Below are 21,938 nucleotides of genomic sequence, written 5' to 3' on the forward strand. Positions count from 1 at the left end.
AAATCAGTGACAGACCAGTCTTTCACTGTTTCAAACCATATTGACCATTTGTCTTTAGATTTTGCATTCTGCAGTCCCAATGTGCTATTTGAGTACAAAGTAGCCAGGAGAATGTTAGAGAGAACAGTTAAACAACCTGCAATATTGTAATAATTATTACAGGTTAAGCTGCTATGAGATAGAACTGCTCCAACTGAAAAGACAGGTTCTAGTGTTGTTGGTAGCAGTGACTGTTCTTTCACAATGATACTGATAAAAAACAATCTGGACATTAAGTAATCTTTACCTTTTCTGCTTATGGTGAGTGTAATTTACCACAAAAAACTTTTACTAAATTAAAATTAAACCAAGGACTGGACTATAAAGCTCTACTAACATGAAATCAAATGATGTGGGAGACAGTTTCTAATACTGCTTAACCCACTAATAATCAAAACAGGCCTTTGCTGGTTTTAGCCACTCTAACGTCATTGTTTTGCTTTGCTGGTCCACATACACTTAGGTGCATTAGTATTTGGGCAGTGACACAATTTTCGTAATTTTGCATCTGTACACCACCACAACGGCTTTTAAACAAAAATATCACATTAACTGTTTAGGAATTTCAGTTATTTTTATACATAGTACCTCATTTTCAGAGGCTCAAAAGTGATTGAACAATTGATTCACATTCAGTTTTATGGCCAGGTGTGACTTGTTCCCTCGTTATTTCATGACAAATTAAGCACATAAAATGTCTGGAGTTTGTTTCAAGTGTTGAATTTGCATTTGGTAGCTATTCACGGGAACTCTCAATATGCCGGCCGAAGAGGTGTTTATGCAATTGAAGGAGACAATTATTAAGCTGAAAAAACAAAACAAACCTATCAGACAGATGGCAGAAACTTTTGGAGTGGCCATATGAACTATTTGATACATTTTTAAAAAGAAGGAATGCACTGGCAAGCTCAGCAACACCAAAAGGCCTGGAAGACCAAGAAAGACAACTAAAGTGCATGTTCGCAGAATTCTTTCCATGGTGAAGAAACCATTCACAACATCTAGCCAGATCAAGAACACTCTGGAAGAGGTACGCATATCATTGTTAGTCTACAATCAAGAGACACCTTCGTGAATGTAAATACAGAGGGTTTACCACAAGGTGCAAACCACTGGTAACACGCAAGGACAGAAAGGCCAGATTAGACTTTGCCAGAAAACCTCTAAAAAACCCTGCCCAGTTCTGTAACAAGATTCTTTGAACAGATTAAACCAAGATTAACTTGTACCAGAATGATGGGAAGAGAAGAGTATGGAGAAGGGAAGGAACGGCTCATGATCCAAAGCATACCATATCATCTGTCAATACGGTGGAGTCAGTATTATGGCATGGGCATGTATGGCTGCCAGTGGAACTGGGTCACTGGTGTTTATTGATGATGTGACTGCTGATAGAAGTAGCAGGATGAATTCTGAAGTATACAGGGCTATACTATCTGCTCAGATTCAGCCAAATGCTGCACAACTGATAGGACAGTGCTTCACAGTACAGATGCATAATGACCCAAAACATACTGCGAAAGCAACCCAAGAGCTTCCCAAGGCAAAGAAATGGAATATTCTTCAATAGCCAAGTCAGTCACCTGACCTCAACCCAATTGAGCATGTGTTTTAACTTACTGAAGACAAAACTAAAGGCAGAAAGAACCACAAACAAGCAGGAACTGAAGGCGGCTGCAGTGAAGACCTGGCAAAGGATCTCAAGGGAGGAATCACTCAACATTTAGTGATGTAAGTGGGTTCCAGGACTTCAGGCAGTAATTGACTTCAAAGGATTTTCATCCAAGTATTAAAAATAATCCTTATAATTATGTTGGTTTGTCCAATCACTTCGGTTCAAATCCATTGTGGTTGTGTACATAGGCAAAATACACAAAATTGGGTCACTGTCCAAATAATTATGCACCTAACTGTAATTGTAACAGCTCTCACAAACCTCAACCTCACATAAACATAAACCCAAGCCAAATTTACACTTTACATACCCAGCACAAGAGCCCGTATAAAGAAGTTGATTGCTATAGTGAATAATTCAGAACAAACTAAAGACAAATGCATATATTTGTTTGTTTCAGAGCTACTAAGCATTAAACTTAGAAGAAAGAGGTCTCCAGTGGGATGGTAATTATGCTCTGTCTGCTGGATTTAAAAGAAGGAAGATGTTTACCAACACATTAGCTATACGCATTTGATAAACAGACACTATAGAGGCTTTGCTAGTGTAGATTTGCCTCTCTGTCGCCTGGTGGCTACAAAGCAGCCAATGTAGCTTCAGTGGAGTGCTTTTCAATTGTGATATTGATACATTATTTACTGAAAGGACAATGCGGCCCCTCAACCTTTGCCGTACACGATGTTTCCTGATCTCACAAGTCAGAAAGTGTTGTACCCCACTAATACTCAGTGGTAAGCATAATGTCCTCCAATAACTTGGTTCGTCTATCAAATGAAATATGAGCTTCACAATTTTCACAAGTTAGGATTAGGTGGTGACAAATATAGTAATGCAGACTAACATAGTAATTTTTCTTTCTCTGTCCATCCCTACCTTTCTTCCTCTGTAACTTGTTTTTTTTTTTTTTAACTTTTTTTTGATCTTTGATATACAAAAGAATTTCTTGCAACCATTACTGTTATATTCTGAAATTATAATAATATCAGGGAAAATAAAAACTCTCAGAATAATATGTTGTATCCCCTACTGTTATCACACCCTTTGGCCCATGTAGAACATTTTGTTCTTACATTCATTTTGAGATAAGGAAAAATCCCATAATTGACACCTTTATTCAAGGGAGTTATTTTTGTGTATCCGTGCTGGCGACAGCCATGGCCAGATGCATTATGTTTTCGGGTCGTCTATCTTTCCGTCCCATTCTTGTGAACGCGATATCTCAGGAACGCCTTGAAGGAATTTCTTCAAACTGGGCACAAATGTTAGCTCGGAGTCAAGGATGAACTGATTAGAATTTGTTGGTCAAAGGTCAAGGTCACTGGGAAATCACAAAACACATTTTTGGCCATAACTCAAGAATTCATATGCTAATTGTGATAAAAGAAAACACTTACTACCTTCTATTAAATTCCTCCAAAGTCTTCACTATATATATTATGAGTCTGGACATACATGGATATAAACTGCAACTTGATTGGTTGGCAGAGGTAAGCAAATGCGAGGCATTAATTCTAGTTACAGTATGACTTAATTAGTGCCAACATTTGTGCAGGCGATTAAAACGAATAAATCATAGTTGGATATTGAATTACAGTCTTCTGATGTGAAGATATTCAGTTAATCATTATTCACAGGCATTTCAGGTTTTCAGCTGGCTTAACAGTGGGCACCCCTTTTGATAAAGCTGCCTTTGGAGGTTTTAGCAACAGTGAACCTTAGAAGTATCTGCACTACTAAAATGTTTGGCATAAATTCTGATAATATTCTGTTACCTAAATTTCCTCTTGAGGTGCCACCACTGCAGTTTGTCAGCCACATGTAAGTGAAGCAGCTGGTGCCTTGCAAACAGTCAATGAAAAGATGCGGCCAACAGCTTGCCACAAGAAACTAGCTAGCCATTTCATTAAGTTAAAAATCAGCAAACCTAGAATCTCTTATCATCTACTGTGTGAAAAGCCCATTATTCTTAGTTCACAGTACACTAATTCTTTATTGCCATGCAGCATTCATATCTTCCTCAAGTCCTCTCACAATAATAGTTTGTTTTGCATCTACTATTGATTGAAGTGTAATTTGAGCAGATAAAGCAGACATTTATTTTGCAGTACGCATATATATTGATATAGTATTTAGCATGCTGTGCACATTTGATGTAGTGGTAAAATAATGCGCGGGCCATTTTCAAGTCCTGTCCGCTCTCTTTGTAATTAACAATTAGACTTTATTTCCCAGGAGAACAATAACTCACTCGATCAGTGTGTGGTTTAAGAGCCTGATCCAGCTGCTATGCATGAACAAAGCATTGTCTCAGTACTATTGCTGCAGTGTGACACTCAGTAAGAGAGAGAAATGAGCAACTCATGTGTTATATATCTTGTTATATGTATGAAAAGTTTGCACACAGTCAAATCCACATATAATACAGTATATGCAAGTTGATGGAGGGTTCCAAATATTTTTTGCTGTTATAACAGATCAAACTCTTTTCTGCAAATAGCCTGTATACTGTACATTCTGCTTTTACAACTACAATCAGACAGCTAAGGTTAATTAGATGACATATGATATATGGTTTCAACTCTCTCTAGTTCCTCGTCTTTTGTTCTATTATTCATGCTTTTAAATTCCTGAGCTCCATTAAGATGACTGAGGCGCCCTTCTCTGCTTTTATGGGGTCCCTAAAAGCACCTTTGAATGAAGCTCAAACTCATCACTTTCTGTTCTGTAAAAAAAGTCTAGATACCTTATCTCAGTCAACTAAAACTCTGACTTTAACTGGTTTTGCTGTTTAAGAGTGTAGTGGACAAGGACTTGAAAATAAGACCTTCAGGTTAGCAATTATTTCATTTTGTGTTTTTATGAAAGAAGTGTGTATGAAGTGTGTATGAATGAATTTGTTAGTTCCAGGCTAATTTGAGGGATAAGTAAATAAAAACCCAGAGCAGTAGGGGTACTGCTTTCATGCCAATGCCGATTGCCAATTTCTGTTTTCAACTCCTGTTTTAACAAAAACACCACAGTCACCTCTCAGATTTATGCTTGTGTATAAAGAACCATGAATGGAGAGATGATGAATTTTTATCTGGGTGCAATTTGGGAAAGAGAAGACCTGCGTAGCCTGCAGATTTCAGGTTATAGCAAACTTCAAATGAAAAAATTCTAAATGCACATTGGCAGAATATTACTTGAGCAAATTAGCCACAAATTTATATTTTAATCAATCAGTATGGTTCCAAATATCAATTAGGACAGTATAGTTGAGCAAGTTTTTCCCGTTTTATTAGTTTAATCAAACGATTAAACACTGACAGGAGAGTTTGGCTTCCAATTATGTAGAGGTCCAGTCTATACTGGTGGTCTGCATAACCCAGTAAAAATTGAGGATGGGTGTGTTTAAGTGGCTGTCTACTTAAATGGGCCTACACAAAAAGATGCATTTATTATTAATTTGACAAACATACACACAAAAAGTATTGTTGTACCCCTGCTGTCTCAGCTGGCAAATGCTGCAGTCCAGTGAAAGCAGTAGCGGGCTCAGACACTGCCTCATTTTGTTGCTTTAACTCAGTGGTGGCTCACATAAGCATACTTTGACATGACAATGTGATTCTCCAGTGACACTCAGGAAAGTCATTTTGGTTGATTAAAATGCAGTTCTCAACACCAATAGCCAGAGATGTCACTGGTTTCCTTTAGGTGGTGTGAAGGAAATTAAACTGTCTTCAGCTAAACTCAGAATATGTCAGAGGACGGCAAAAGTATGCAGCCTGGGAGCAGCAATGTACAAAAACATTAGGCTTCACAGGCACAGCCTTTCCAACTAATACTAATAATGTGGTTGAAAATTGAAGTATTCCTTTAACAAAGAAATACAACGTTACTTGGCAACACACAGAATAGGACCACTCTAACTCTGCACTGATTAATCCTTAGTTGTGAATGAAGCCTTTTTCCTTCAGCTGTGTTTTACTCTTTGATCCATATCTGTCAGGCACAGCTCATCAGCTGCAGTGAAGTGAAAACATTTTAATAGAAATCAAAGTTTGGCGACAGGAACTAGACAAAGAGAGAGGGAAGCAGGGCAACTCACCTTGATCAGAAGCGTAGTGCCTGCAGATTTCTGTTGAGTCAGGGGTCCAACCTGGGTCCAACCTACTGTAGTGGTGTATTGAAGTGTGTGTTCAGTACCATTTGTTGAATGAAGGGGGGACGAGGACCTGCTTATGAGAAAGTGTGCTTGTTACAAAAGAGGGCTGAGAAGGAAAACTCTTCAGTCACAGTGAAATGATACAGAGTAGGGGTCGACTGATATGGTTTTTTCTGGGTAAGTACTCATTATTAGTAATCAAGGAGACTGATAAGCGATATTTGGAACCAATATGCATTTGCAGTAAAAGTGAAAATCACAATAACACAAACTCCAATACAAAACTTAATTGAAATGCCTTTAAGGATATGTTTAATTAAAAGAAAACTTTTCAACATTATCGTAAAGCAAAGCGTGCAAAGGAGCTCCCAGCAGAATTTCTATAAATATAACTGAAAATTTTGATGAATGAATAAAAAAAACATATATAATAGCTATATGTATTGCAGGCTGCCTTCCCTGGTATTGGTTGACTGTAATACTCCCAAACTGCCCTTTTTTAGACCTTTTCTTTAGTGCATCCATCTGCAATGAGGGTTCAGAGGAAGTAGGAGAGAGAGAGTTAAAAGTGGGGCTGCTGGCTGACATGCTTAACGCATGATTATGCTTCATTTATTACAGCAAAAAAGCTTTGGAAAGCCTTTAGTTGGTTTTAATTATTTAAATGTTATATATTTACAACATGTAATAGCAGGGAACCTGTCATTCAAAACTAGGTTACTTCATTACTAATGATTGCTGTAGCTGAATACATACAATAGCAATAGAAGTGACTCTTCAACTCCGGCAACTATACACCATCTATGCAGTCCATGTATGGATTAACACAGGCCTTAGATAAAGTTCCATTACGTCTAAAGTTACGTCTAAAATAATAACTATAATTATCTTGTTATAGTAAACTGTATATCACTGCAGCAAAATGCTTTATTTGGACATTTTCAGTTCGTTCTCCAGAGCTGCTCCAGTCTGCAAATGTGTTCCTCTGTGTTCATCTGTGGCACAGTAGCCTTCTCATGATGTGCAACCATTCAGATAATGCTGTAGGCAGGACATTGCTCCAGACCACAGAGCCGACAGACAGTTTATTTTATCTGCAATCAGATTAAAAAAAAAAAAAAAAAAATTATTCTGATCATCGTAAAATGCTGCATATCGGATCCGATAATCGGTCAGGCTGATAATCAGTCGACCCCTAATGTAAAGGTGGCCCAAGTGACAGACAATGGTGCAAAGTCTTTGAAGTGTGTTTCAGGTTCCATTATACACAACCAAGCAGAGAGATGGATTTAACATGAGCCTGAGAAGACTTGTGGCAGTTGGGAGGATCAGGAGTGTTACCATATGTAAACCCGTCTTAGCTAATGTTTAGAATTACAGTGGTAGCAAATTGGAGATTGGTGGCCAGTCTGCATATTAAATGATGCTGAGGAGGAACTCTTTGGCTTTGATGCACTGAGATGTGTTTACTCAGCAAACATCAGTTTAATTGGGAAAGTACTTTTCCAGCTGCTATGGATTTGAGGCAGAGGGTGTGTATGTGTATGTATATGTGCATTTACAGTATTCAATACAAGGCTCCTAAATAATTAAAACCAGCCAAGGAGAAATTAATTGACCTGGCTTGTTACTGGGCTCCATCATGATAAGACCACCAACCACAGAGCCATTAAACAGACCACTCAGGATTCACTGCATGTGACAGTTGCCATTCTGTGTTCTGATGCCTAATTGGTCCTCATGGAGATTGCTTGCAGAGAGAGCTTCTCACAAAGTGCAGGAACTAGAGAAGTATTGACAAAATGTTGGGGAGACTCAGATGGTAGTACATATGCTATTGAGCAGGAAAAGCTTACTAAGGGAAATCTTGATTCTTGATCAATGTTATGGTGTGGGATCGAATGAATGGGATAAAGCCTGAAGCTTCCCAAATGCCCGTGTGTGTGAGAAGGTGTAGGTTCGACATATCTGCCCCATATGTTGATTGACACTGAGTAGTAAACTGTATTGGTAAAAGCACTAATGGGCGTATGCTATTGAATAGTGCTATTTAGTTACATAATTTGCTATCCTTGATGGTTATCATGATTGAGTGTGTGAGACAAAGCTACGAAGCGAGAGTTACTAGAAAAGAAATTGAGTAAGACATCCAGTGCAATGGGGCTTGAAAAAGGCAGAAAAAAACTACAGCATCTAAGAGTATCTTCAGATGCACTATATAGATGCCCTCAAAGGGCCTGTACCATTTTGTTTTTCAATACTTAGTCAGGCCACTCACACTTACTGGGGTAGAAACAACTGTATATACTTTACCAAGTTGCATGTCCAGTCTAACAAACTTACAGGTGCCTCCTCTGCATTTCCTGTTGCTTTCTCATCTTTTCTCCCCTTGAGTCTCCCCGTGGCGGGGGAGTCATTAGGAAGAGGGCAGATGTACTTTGTCAAGGTGGCCACGCAGTCCACTGCAGTTCAGGCAGAGTATTCCTGAGCTGGACCTGCACAGTGTTGCTCTGACAGGAAAGCAAGGGTAAAAAAAGATGAGACATGGTGAAAGGGAGAGAGGGAGAAGTGGAGGGAGATAAATAGATATCAGTGGTAGGAGACATTGGTAATGAGAAAAAAATGCAAAAGACTTACATGTATTTAGAAAGTATTCAGACCCCTGCACATTTTCCACATTTTGTTATGTTGCAGCTTTATGCTAAATTAGGAAAAACTAAAATATCACATTGACATAATTTTGAATGATTTGGAAAAGCACACATCGGTCTATATGAGGTCTGACAATGCATATCAGGGCAAAAACCAAGCCATGAGGTGGAAGGAACTGCCTGCAGAGTTATGAGACAGGATTGTGTCGAGGCAGAGATCTGGGGAAGGCTAAAACAAAATTCTGCTACATTGAAGGTTCCCAGGAGCACAGTGGCCTCCATAATTCTTAAATGGAAAGTTTGGAACAACCAGGACTCTTCCTAGAGCTGGCCACCTAGCCAAACTGAGCAATCGGGGGAGAAGAGCCTCAGTAAGAGAGGGGACCAAGAACCTGATGGTCACTCTGACTGAGCTCCAGAGATCGTGTGTGGAGATGGGAGAAACTTCCAGAAGGGCAACCATCACTGCAGCACTCCACTGATCTTGGGCCTTGTGCCAGAGTGGCCAGATGGAGGCCTCTCACGCTTGGAGCTCGCAAAAAAACACCTAAAAGACTCTTAGACTGTGAGAAAGAAGATTGTCTGGTCTAATGAAACCAACATTGAATTGTTTGGCCTCAATTCTAAGCCTCGTATCCAGAGGAAACCAGGCACCCAATTAAACACCTCTGGAGAGACCTGAAAGTGACTGTCCACCAGGGGCCCCCATCCAACCTGACACAGCTCGAGATGATCTGCAGAGAAGAATGTTAGGAAATTTTTAAATCCAGGTGTGCAAAGCTTGTCGTGTCATACCAAAGAAGACTTTAGGCTGTAATCGCTGCTAAAGGTGCTGCAACTAAGTAAAAGGTCTGAATACGTATGTCAATGTGATATTTCAATTATTGCTTTTTAATAAACTTGCAAAAAATTGTAAAATTTGTTTTTGCTTTTTGATTATGGGGTATTGAGTGTAGATTGATGAGGGAAAAAAAATTAATTTAAACAATTCTAGCATAAGGTTCAACATAACAAAATGTGAAAAAAGTGAAGGGGTCTGAATACTTTCTGAAATCCCTGTAGATGGATAGATGTCTGCAGTACAAACTATTACTCTTGTGTGGTGCTTCTGTGATTTGCCTTGTCTATAATTTGAAGAGAGCAGATTGTGTTTGCATCACTTATAAAAGGTAGTTATAGATAACATCCCTTTATTCAAAAATAATTATCCTACTCTTGTTATCTTAGATATTGTTATCTTTTAGAGAAATTAAGATAAAACAAATGTTCTTTACTTTGCTGCTAAATTCTCAAAGATTAATTATATCCTGCTTTATTTCAACCTCATGTATTTGTTAATTATATCAGTTATATTTTGTCACACAAGGATAAAGGATAAAGGATGTTTTATTGTCATTCCAGTACATCTTGTACATGAAAGGGAACGAACTGAGGTACTCGGGTCCGGTTAGGTAATAGCAATAATAAAATCAAGAAGAAAGCACACAGTAAACACCATTAAAAATAAAATAAGTGAATAAATATATAAATATAAGTACAAAGTGAGCAAAGTGTTAGGATAGGAATCAGACTGTAACAATCTAAAAGATAAACAAGGTGTCCAAGTGTGCCCAAGTGGCAGCTAAACCCTGATATGAATGATTAGTAATCATAGCAGCAAATTGCTCAGAGAAAAAGTGAGATTGCAGAATTTTTAGGCTCAAAGTGCAGAATTTCTCAGTCTCAAATTGCAGCAATGCCCTGGTGTGGAGTTATCTTAATTGTTTAGTGAGATGCAGAATTTGTCAGTCTCACAGCATCCGAGAAGAGGCTATTCTTCAGCCTGGTGGTTCTGGCCTTGATAGCTGAAGGGAGGGGGGCAGACAGTCTGTTAGTAGGATGGGTTGAGTCCCTCATGATGCAGGAGGCCTTTTTCCTGCAACTGCTGTTGTAGATGTCACTGATGGTGGGTAGACTGCTGCGAATGATCCTCTGTGCAGTCTTTACCACCTGCGGCAGCGCAATTACCGTACCAGACGGTGATGCAGGAAGTGAGGATGCTCTCCACCACACACCTGTAGAAGGAAGTGAGGACCAAGGCCAGTGCACTTCAGCCTCCTTAAGAAGTAGAGACATTGGTGGGCCTCAACAGCTGCTCAACAGCTGGTGGCACCTCAACAGCTGCTTGCCCAATGTGGAGGGGAGGGGGAGCTGTGTCAGTCTTCCTAAAGTCCATAATCGTCTCTCTTGTATTCTTTAAATTGATGGAGAGGTTGTTGACTTTGCATAGGGCCTCCAGATTTTCTACTTCCTCTCATTGCTGTGGGTGATGAGTCCAGCCACTGCCATGTCATCTGCAGTGTAACATTTTTATTTATAACCTGAGCTGTAACATGTATTCTTTGTGAACATCAAAATCAGGCTTGCTTTGTCTATAATTTGCAAATGCTAGTGCTTGATATCTCCCAATTAATGCCTCGTGCACAACAACTTTTTGAATATCAGTGCTTTGGAAGAAGCTATAAATGCATGATAGAAACTGCATGGGGTAGTGCAGAAACATGGTCTCCAGCTCCAAAGTAAGGGTTTCAATGACACATACAGTAGAATGACCAGCTGCCTCTGTAGCAGTGCCAGTTGTCAGAGCAATCAGGCACACAGCTGGACTATCATTTGGTGCCACTGAGGTAGTTTCAAATGTAATAGGATTTCTTGCCCTGCAGAAACAGACAAGTCTTTCTGTGTGTGTTTGACCATTAGGAATAGAGAGGCATAAGGAAAAGAAGTCCAGGACAATGTGGTCCTTTCTTCTGATTGAAAACAAACTCATTGTTTCCCCTCAGGTGGAAACACAGTTTTACTTCCAAAATCATGTTTGATGGCTTTTTTTCTTTTCTGCTCCAACCTCATTTTTTTCCTACTGACCATCTTTGTTATATTGAAAAGAGGGATTAAAAAAGCAAGATCAAGAGCATAAAAGTTGCTGGTATGACTGTGTCTTTTTCATCATTTTCTTAATATGTTTAATTTGTGTATGAGCACACAACTGAAGGACTTCTTAACATTAACTCAACTTAGATACCCATTGTAAAACAAGCATGCACACACACACAGATCCACATGCTCTTTGCTTACACAACACAAATAAACTGAACAGTCATGCTTAAGGGAAATGCAATTTATTAAAACCATATTATATAATAAAACCAGCCTGACTGACATCTATTGAAAAATTACAGTTCAATAGAAGGCTTACTCTGGCACAAAGTATCAGTTGGGAATATGACATAAACAAGTATGGATATCACAGTGGGTGATGTGGTGAATTTGAGCTAAATGCAGAGAAAAAAATTGTGTCTTTTTAAGCACAATGTTTGCCATTACGGCTGTCCTATAGGCACAAATCCCTGTGCAGTGTAGTACCAGTTTCTGCAAATTTGAATCTGAAAGTACAGTACCCCATTAGAGAGGATGGAGATAACAACAAATAGGCTTACTTATATGGCAATAACGGTCACACAGAGTATATCAGAGCTGAATGAACTGCATGCAATTTTCAGTTTAGTGAGAGCATATTTGAATAGTTGTGGTGCAATTTAAGTCTTTTGATGGTATGAACATGGTTATTTTATATTTCATTGGTGTTAAAATTAATATGCACTGTGCAAGTGTGGGGTTTCAGAAGAAGAAAAATATTTTTTCAATAACTACCCAAATTCTTCGATCAAAAAATTTGTCTTGGTAGATAGTTTACCTTGTAATTTACAGCATGTAATAATGTTATATGAAGGGATTTAAAACTACATTATACAAAAATACTATGACAGCAAGGTACCTCCAGGAAATTTTATTAAAAATGTGGTAAGATCCTCATACATCCCCTGCTCTGGTTATTTACCGTTATGCGATCAATCATTGTTTCCCTTTGACCTAAATTAGACAGAACCTGATGTGTCTTGTCACACGATTAATGTGGTTACCAATTTAGTTAGATTGTAACAGTGTCAACAGTTTACTGCTGAGTTAAGTACATGACCTATTCTGTATGATATGGTATCAATAGGATCTGATCTTTTCTTTGAAGACTAATGCTATATTTCAGAAATGCGTAATAATTTCCTCTGATGTTAAAGGGTGCGGGCTTCATTTCAGACAGGATTGTGCGTATCTGCTTTAATGCTGTGGGAATCCCTTGGTCTTGATGTACAAATTCGAAAATGAAGACTTGGTGAACTCTGTATTGTTTAGAAATGCCTCCAGAAAAGGTCATGGATTGGCCATGTGTGTCGCTTAAACTTTGAACAGGGGTGATTGACTTCTGTTGTAGCTGTATCTGTAAGGATCGCAACACAGTGTCCCCAGGGCGGTGGAACTCACTCTCTGTGAAGCAGATCATTGATCCTAAACTTCGATCTAAACTCAGTCGAGCTACTTCTCCTGTGCATTGACAGGAGCCAGTTGAGGTAAGGAGATGCCTAGTGAGGGACGCCCATTTGGAGGTATACTGGGAGGTATACCTGTGACCTGCTTGAGAGGACTTTATACAGCTGGCCAGGGAGCTTCTTGGGATTCTAGGTGTAGGAAGAAAAGAGGGTAAGCAGATTAGACCAGAGATGTGATATCTCTTGCTTCATGGATTAGAAACTTATCCATCAAAAGCAGAAATGCTTTAAATTAGACTTTTAGATTGACCAGGGAGTTTACCGGGGAGCCCTTACTCTACTACCTACACTTTACATGTCTGTTACTATGAAAGGCTCAGTCTATTCTCAAAGACTATTCCAACTCGTTTAACTGTGAATTTCAGGGGCTCCCATCTGTCCTGTAATTCAAAGGTCTAGGACCAAAAGACTTATAAAGGCTTTTGTACCTGCAGCATTCACAACACTCAGTAACAGTCTGAAATGCACTTTATCTTAGTTGACCTTATTATAGTGGAAAGAGCTGTGTGTTGTGTTGTTAATGTCGAGTGTTTCTATGCCTCTGCGCCAACAGCCGTGGCCGGAGGCATGATATTTTCAGGTTGTTCGTCCATCTGTTACTGTACCATTCTCATGAACGCAATATCTCCTTGTACTAAACGATGAACTGATTAGATTTTAGTGGTCAAAGGTCAAGACCACTCTGACCTCACACCAGTGCCATTTTTGTGAACGTGATAAATCAGGAACGCCTAGAGGGAATTTTATTACATTTGGCTACATCAAGGATGAACTGACTAGAATTTGGTGGTCAAAGGTCAAAGTTCAAGCTCACTGTGACCTCAAAAAACATGTTTTTGGCCATAACTCAAGAATTCATATGTTTATTATGACATAATCACACTTAATATGTTTTTATTAAATTCCTTCAAAGTCTTCACTACACACTTTATGAGTCTGGACAGACATGGATGTAAACGGCAACTTGACAGGTTGGCGGAGGCATACAATTGTGATTCTGTAATTTTTGTTAAACACCAACTTGTAAAACAGTTTGAAAGACAAAACAACAGTAAATTAATTGACAAGTCAATCGACAGAAAACTAATCCGTAAATGGCAATGCATATTTTCAATATGTTTTGAATGAAAATAATCATTAGTTGATATTGAAAATAATCATTAGTTGTAGCCCTAGAATTTTAACTGTCAGGTACATTAAACTTTACCTTAACCTCATCCCATTCTAAACCGGATAAGTGACAAAGGATGGATAGTACAATAGTTGAAAAGTCTCACACCTAATTATTGACTTCTCATTGTCTGCTTGGATGCACGAAACGTAAAGCAGAGGAGGCTTCAGGAGATGAAGGTGTGAAAGAAGAGAAGACACTGGCAAACCATTAGTGCTTTTTCCTCTCTTCGCATTTCAGATAATTAATTTAATTTCTAGAATGTTCTATTCTCATTTGTTAATTCATCCAGGTGGTGGTCCAGGTGACAGACTCTCATCCATGAGATCTCTTGAGATCAGGATGGTGGGATAAAAATGATTTATTGTCACTTCACCCCTCTATCTCTACCATGATATGTGAAAGGCTGCAAAATCTTAATGTGACTATACTCGAACAAGTCTCCCCGTGGCCATACCAACATTGACCAGTCTTCATGGTGCCGCCATCACACCAGCCCCTACTAACTCACTCATGCCTCAGCAGATTTATGCTCCATTAGGAAGGCGCGACCTGCAGGCAACACAAGTACCTTTGTGCCCCAGTCTTATTTTTCTTAGTGTACTCTACTACCCTCTTGGATTCATAGCTAACCTGTCCTTTGGAAAAAAAAAAGATTGTGAAATTTGAGCACTGTTACTCTTTTAATCCCACATATCCTACATTGAAATGAGTCTTCCTCTCCATAACATATTTCCACTGGTGGTGTGTCAATTTACATTCGTTATAGTTAGTGCAATCTTAAACCTAATATGTTTCTTTTCAATCATTTTTAAGTGGGGGCTGCAGTATAAAGGAAATAGGCATTGTTATTAGGAAATTCAGTGTCTGTTTTGTATGTTGCCTGCTGACAGCACCAAGCCTTTTTAGGCAGGATATTGGCATACACTAGAAAAAGTTAAATGAAGCTGAAAAGCGTACGTTTCATAGGACTTGATAAGTGTAGCTATAACAGTTTCAAAAGCTAATTTTTAAAGCATTTATCTGCAATCCATTACACAACAGTATGTTTATGATTACAACAACCTCATTTCAAAAGTCTGTAATGCACCTACATTGTATGTGAAATCAAGAACATTGTGTTTACACATCTTTAAAACAACTAAAAGCACAATTCCAAACTCATATGTTATGCTGTAATAGTAGTAGCTTGCCAGTAATCTCTGACTCATTTCTAGTGAGTACTGTTTCAGTACAGGATTTGCTCTGCTACTGGACACTGTCACAGTCTGGTCACTGCTCCATCTGGTCAGCCAGACTAGGGCTCAGGTGAGGAATAGCCCAGTATGAATGAAAAGCCCTAGAACCAATGGAAAAACATTTGCACACTTTACATCACCCTACATCACAGCTGCACCAGGGGAATGCCTGAGGATGGGCCAATAAAGAACCACATGTTGTTAAATCTAGTAGGTGACACTAGATTCAATCAGACGAAAACATTCAAGAAAAGACACATGGACACCCTTCATGCAGGGAGATTCACTGGTTACCTTCCAGTCTCATCTGGACTGTAGTGACGTTTGACATTGTTCTTCATGTTTGAGGAATTTAATGATCTCTGTTCCGAACTTTCCTGTCTCGAGCCTGTGAGTAGCCAGCAGCCCTTGGAGGCTGTGGAGACTCCTGCTGATATCCCTGGCCTGACTTCACCCTGTCCCCCCTCTGGGATGTCTGTAGGAGAGGGGGGCAAACACAACTTTTGTGTGGTTCTCCAGTCTCATGTGCTTGTTTTTCCACATTTGAGAGTCTTAGTTTCATTTTAAAAAATACATTACCCCTTTTATGTGTTATAATCTACAGACCTCCTAAATATAGCATACAGGGCATACAGTCGGCCTTGTGCTCTTCCATGTTTTCTGTGTGGAAGATGTGAATTTGGTTGATTTTGCCATCTCTGATGAAGTAGTGCTCTTCCAGGTACCATTCCTCTCTTCTGATCCCAAACCCCTCTCACTACTTCACTCCCGCCACCTAAATTCACACTCTGTTTCTCGTTTCTGTCAAGCTCTTAATGCTACAAACACATTTCTTAGTAACAATGAACACCAGGGCCTCTAGAGGAGCCAGTGTTTTTAATAGCTCCTGCAGAGATATTTTAAATTCTATAGCTCCTGTCATACAAAAAGTCAAAATCTTCTTTTCTTTCATGGTTGAATGAAGAAATAAAAACTTTAAAAAGACAGTGCATGAAGGCAGAGCAGAAATTGAAGAAGGATACAGATACTGATTCCTTTGCTCCCCTAAACATCTGATGTCCACTTATCAGTTTGCAATCAAAGAAGCAAGGGACTCTTATTTCTCACAACTGATTGTGAAAAAGGGCCATAATCCCAGAATTCTATTAATGACCATAAAATCTGTGATTTGTCACCCGCATACCCAACCAGTTGAATCCTCCCCAGAGAGATCTGATTAATATCTTCATTATTTCTTTAACAAGATAATGGAGATTTGGCAGCACATTAACACAGAATTCAGAGAGCTTAATGTTGACTCCTGTCCATCTTCATCACTAACTCACTTTAGTTAAATTTCTCTGACAACCCTGGAAGGCACTGTTGCTCTTTCAAAATCATCCATCTGCCTTCAGTCTGTATTTCCACTTGGTTTTTAAATGCAGTATTTGATTTCAGATGATTGGTCCAGATATTTTAGCCGTTGTTAACAGCTCTCTGTCCACAGGCATTTTCCCTTCCAATTTTAAACATGTCACAGTTTACCCCCTCTTAAAGTCTTCTCTTGACCCCACTGTTTTATGCTATTTTAGACCCATCTCCAAGTCTCACACAGTACACCACAATATCAGCTGTCTGAAAAACTGTGTTGGCATTACTGATGTGGCTCTGGATTGGTGGGGTTTATTCTTGGTCCCCTTTTTTTGTACTATATACATGCTACCCTGGGACAAATAATGTGTAGACATAATATTGATTTCCATTACTACGCAGACGATATGCAACTGTATGTCCTGATAAAGCCTGGTAGCACTGATGTGTTAACTATTATGTCCTGCCTTGAAAAAATGGAGAGTCTGATGTCCAATAATTTCCTGCAGTCGAATGACTCCATATCAGAAATAATTATAATTACACCACCCTGCCCAAGCACTAGCAGAATTAACAATCTCTCTTCTAGTCTAATTGTCTTATCTAATAATGCTAAAAAAGAGGCCCTAGGTAACCTAGTTGTTATTTTCACCCCAGAGTTGTCCCTTGAGAGTCAGGTGACTAAAGGTTGTGCAATCCTGCATTCTCTAACTGAAATATTTTAACCAAGATTAGGTCATTCCTTTCATCTGCACTTCTACAAAAGGTCATCCATGCTTTTATCTCCTCCAGTTTGGACTATTGCAGGGCTCTGTATTCTGTTATCAGCGGGCAAAACATCCAAAGACTACAGCTGACACAAAACACTGCTGCCAGGCTTTAAACAAATTCTAAGAGAAGCAACCACATCACACCAATCCACTGGTCACCTGTGAGTTTTAGAATTGATTTTAAGATTTTACTGCTTGTTTTTACAGCCTTGAGTGGTCAGGCCCCTGCCCTTATCTTTTGATCTGCTAACTCCCTATGAGTCTGATCGCCGCTTGAAATCCTCCACAGCATGATATGTTGTAGTTTCTGTACTGAGTGAAAGGAAAAAATACGTCATAAATATATATGCAGTTCCCTAAAAGAAGGTGAGAGGAACAACAATAGCTGGCACAGTTCATGGCTCTTAAGAGGTTTTGGTAAAATATAGAGCAGAAATAAGGGGAATACTGTGTACTTGACATAAATATGTCCACTGAGGAGGGCAAGGCCTCCCATAAGATACAAAGCACTTACTGATCTGGCAGGCACGAGTGCAGAAACTGGGTCTGCAAAGTGCTTCTAGTCCCACAGGTGCATACAGTGTGCTGACCCCTCCTCATCAAGCTGGGGTTACATTCACAACCTATGGATCATTCAAATATACAGATATTTGGTCTTGAAATTTTCATTTGTTCATGAAAAAAGAGGAAGAAAACAAGATTTACCCGTTACTTACAGTAAAAACAGACGCATGTAAATAAACAAACAGACAATACAACACATGCTGGGGCCTTTTAAGTGCATTGTGTATCCCTGAAGTGGTGTTCCTCTTCTTCAAATGGAAACGAAAAAAAAAAACATCAGACTGAGATGACAGCACAAGAACGATGACTTGGAAATTTTTCACAGTTAAAGTATTCATGAATGTAAAGAGGAATGATATTAGATAGGAGTAAAGAAAGGCAACTTTGGTCAAAGGGAAATTTAGGCTAACAATCAAAATATGAAACAAAATAGAGATCACATGATTTTATTAATGCATTGAATGAAATGTGTGAAAAGGTTTGTGATGACTCAACACATGCCCTCAGTAATGTATATGATATTTTTTAATCTTATATAGTCAAGTCACGTCAGATCAATTTATTTATAGAGCACATTTGAAATCAAGAAATTTTGACCAAATTTCTGTACCGAGAGATTAAATTATGGGAATATTTGATTGATTATTACAATCAAAGAAAAACACAGAAATTATCACATAAAAAACATAGATATAAATAAGGTGATATAAGTAAATTAATAAAAGCATTGAATATTTTTGATAAAAACTCAAAACAGAAGCACACAGACAAACAAAAGCCAGACATGTTGTCAGACATGTCTTCATGATTTAATGAATTAACCATGAATTAAGAGACTAAACTAGTCCACAGTTCAGGGCCAACAACTGATAATTCTGTATCACCTTTGGTTTTTAACTGGGGGCGTGGAATGGAGAGCAGGGATTGATCAGCAGATCTGAGTGGTCTGGAGGTTGAGTAGGGGGTGCGGAGTTCTGGAGATGTAACCTGGTGCCCATCCATGCACTGCTTCAAAAACTAATAAAAGAATCTTAAAATCAATTCTGTATTTCTCTGGTAACCAGTGAAGAGAGAGACCATTACATGGGAGATGTGGTATCTCAGGAACAGGTGGATCTAAATTAGGTTTTTTGAGCAGAGGGTAAATGACTGCATGTTTAAAACAAGCTGGGACACAGCTATTTACCAGGGAGCCATTAATTATTGATAAAATACTAGGCCCAACAGTGTCCAGCACTTCCTTAAGCTGACATGAGGGAATAATTTCTAAGGGACATGTACTAGGGTTCATATGTGCGATAAAGTGTCAAACAGAAGAGAGAAATCAGTTCAAAGTTGATGAGAACTGAGGAACATGAGCTTAAGTCTGATGGATTTTAGGAGGGCCATGAGATCTGAGATCGTATAGTGTCAATTTTGCTAAAAAAAGAATCTAAGGAAATATTCAAAGGTATCCAGTGTTGCTTCATGACAATTTGGGATTGCAGAATTGAGTATTGTAGTTATTGTATTGAATAACACTTTGGGTTTATGGGCATATTTGAAGACGATAAAAAATACCATTCTTACTGTAGTGTTATTCTATTCAGCCTCATTATTGACTATTTTAGACCCTTGAAATCAATGAATGTCTAGTCCACGTTGTTACCCTGTATCTTTTGGTGTATTGTTCTATTACATGCCAAGCATATTTCAGAAATTCATTGTTTCATATTTATTTCTAGTGATTTAACAAAGCCACCCTTACTACTTGGTCGGTAGGGGCAGCAGAACAGATAAGATGCAGCTTGAGGACAGCAGCAACACTGTAATGGTCTCTGGTTCCCCTTCACCTGGTCACATGAGAACCTTGAGTCGTAACGAAACAGGCTAACATTTCTCTGCTGAGTCTAGGTCTCATCCATTTCTGAAAGAATAGGGCTGCAAGTCTGATACTCAGCTGAAAATTGGCTAAGCAATTCCAACTTCAGATGAAAACTATAGTTCTTTTGTTTTATCCAACTGTTAAAAAAAAAAATTAAAATTAAAAAATTTAATTCTCTGTCTTTATTAAGACCTACTTTTATGCACTAAGGAGCACACAGTTTCTCACTGAGGGAATCACGGCTACAGGAATATAAGCAATATAAGCCTTGCAATTGGGAGCACTGAGTTGTGCTGTTTTTTTTTTTTTTGATACTATAGGAGGAATTGCCAAATTTAGAAAAAAATCATACATACAGTATATCGGCGTCTAAGTGTTTTACATTCACCCACTACACACGTGTACAAAAACACGGATATGTGTGAAAACCCAAACTCTACATTCACAGCTAGCCTTCATAGACAAACAGCACACATACACACACGTGCGCTTGTATTTCTATCTTTGTGCGGACGCTCATTGATATATTGCCTTCCTTGGCCCCTTATTGTAAGCTCAACTATCACAACTAAATGCCTAAGCCCCTAACCCTAACCTAACCCTAATTCTAACCTGAACCCTAAAGCCAAGTCTTAACCATCAAACAGCCATTTTAAGTTGTGAGGACTGGCCGAAATGTCCTCACTTTCTCAAAATGTACATACTCCCAAGGTCTAACAGTCAACTGGTCCTCACAAAGATAGAAGTTCGAGACACAAGCACTGTCCCTCTGGCCATACTCTCCATCACTCCGAGTTATGGTAGCTATAGTGCCTGCCGGAGCAGCCACAGACTCATCCCCATAGACCTGTTGTACATGGTTCAGTGCCTAATTTTCAATTGTTCTTTAGACCCCTCATAAATCACTGTTGAGTGCGTGCCTTCGTGCGTGCGTGCGTGCGTGCGTGCGTGCGTGCGTGCGTGCGTGCGTGCGTGAGTGTGTGAGTGTGTGTGTCCGTCCGCATGTTATGATCTCTGCCGGCTTGTTCACACATCAGCAGTTTGGACTTGGATAACTTGACCCCCAAGCATGTACATGCCATGTTTCTCTTCGTTTACACCTTTCAGATGACTATTAAAAGCTGAATTACACGAACCTTTTAAGGGAGATTTTCTTTTCTTTCGCATTTCCCCTACTACCATCTCTACACACACTAATCTTCATTCATAAATTTCCAGGCTCATAAATATTTCAGCTTCTGCCATTTCTGCTTTCCCATGCTATAGACACTCCTCATTTTCATGTCGCCATGTCTCATAAATCAGCCTACTTCCTGCTGTACTGTGAACCAGCAGGTTGTTCTCTCATGAAATTTCTTTCTGATTCCGTCATTTCTCTCAATTAAAATTTTTTCGCAACACATCCACCGTTGCCAAGATGCTACTTGGTTTAGCTTTACTACTACCATCTGTTACTCCTATTTTCAATCTTGCCCAATTTTTGAATGAGCAGCAGATACTGGACAAGGATCCTGGGGAATATTACCTGTGTCACATTTTTTGAGTGCCCAATGAATCCTCCAGTTAGCTGCATATGTCATTACAAGAATATAAATCCAGCTCATGCCCTAGATACATGTTAATTCCAAGATTTGGCTCATGGTTTGTTCCATTATAGCTGGATCTCTTTTATTATGCCTCTGCGACAGCGACAGCCGTGGCCAAAGGCATAATGTTTTCTGGTTGTCAAATTTGGCAAAAACCTTCACCTGGACTCAAAGATGAACTGATCAGAATTTGGTGGTCAAAGATGAAGGCGACTGTGACGCTACTTATGATACAATACACCTAATACCTTTTATTAGATCTTACGTCTTTACTACATATGAGTCTGGACAGACATGCATGTAAACTGCAACTTGACTAGGTGGTGGAGGCGTACAACCACAAAGTGGTATTTCTAGTTTCCCGTAAAATCTATTCTTAAATGTTATCTTTGCCATCAGCAGTACTCAGGCCACTTATTTAGGATAGGTGCTGCAACTGCTGTAGCTATGCAGTGAATATCG

The 21,938-nt window shown here is 39.1% G+C and overlaps 1 protein-coding gene across 9 annotated transcripts in view; it reads left to right on the forward strand.

Annotated features, from left to right (window-relative positions):
• inpp4b (inositol polyphosphate-4-phosphatase type II B) overlaps positions 1-21,938 on the forward strand; it is a 237,754-nt gene that overhangs the window by 41,562 nt on the left and 174,254 nt on the right. For 6 of the 9 annotated variants that reach the window (XM_040147195.1, XM_040147198.1, XM_040147202.1 and 3 more), the window contains one exon: positions 11,252-11,334. The exons of the other annotated variants lie outside the window; for them this stretch is intronic. The gene's annotated coding sequence lies outside the window, so the exon portion shown is untranslated. The remainder of the gene's footprint in view (positions 1-11,251; positions 11,335-21,938) is intronic. 9 annotated transcript variants of the gene reach the window in all.

This window comes from Xiphias gladius, chromosome 15, assembly GCF_016859285.1.
Source record: "Xiphias gladius isolate SHS-SW01 ecotype Sanya breed wild chromosome 15, ASM1685928v1, whole genome shotgun sequence".
Taxonomy (NCBI): domain Eukaryota; kingdom Metazoa; phylum Chordata; class Actinopteri; order Istiophoriformes; family Xiphiidae; genus Xiphias; species Xiphias gladius.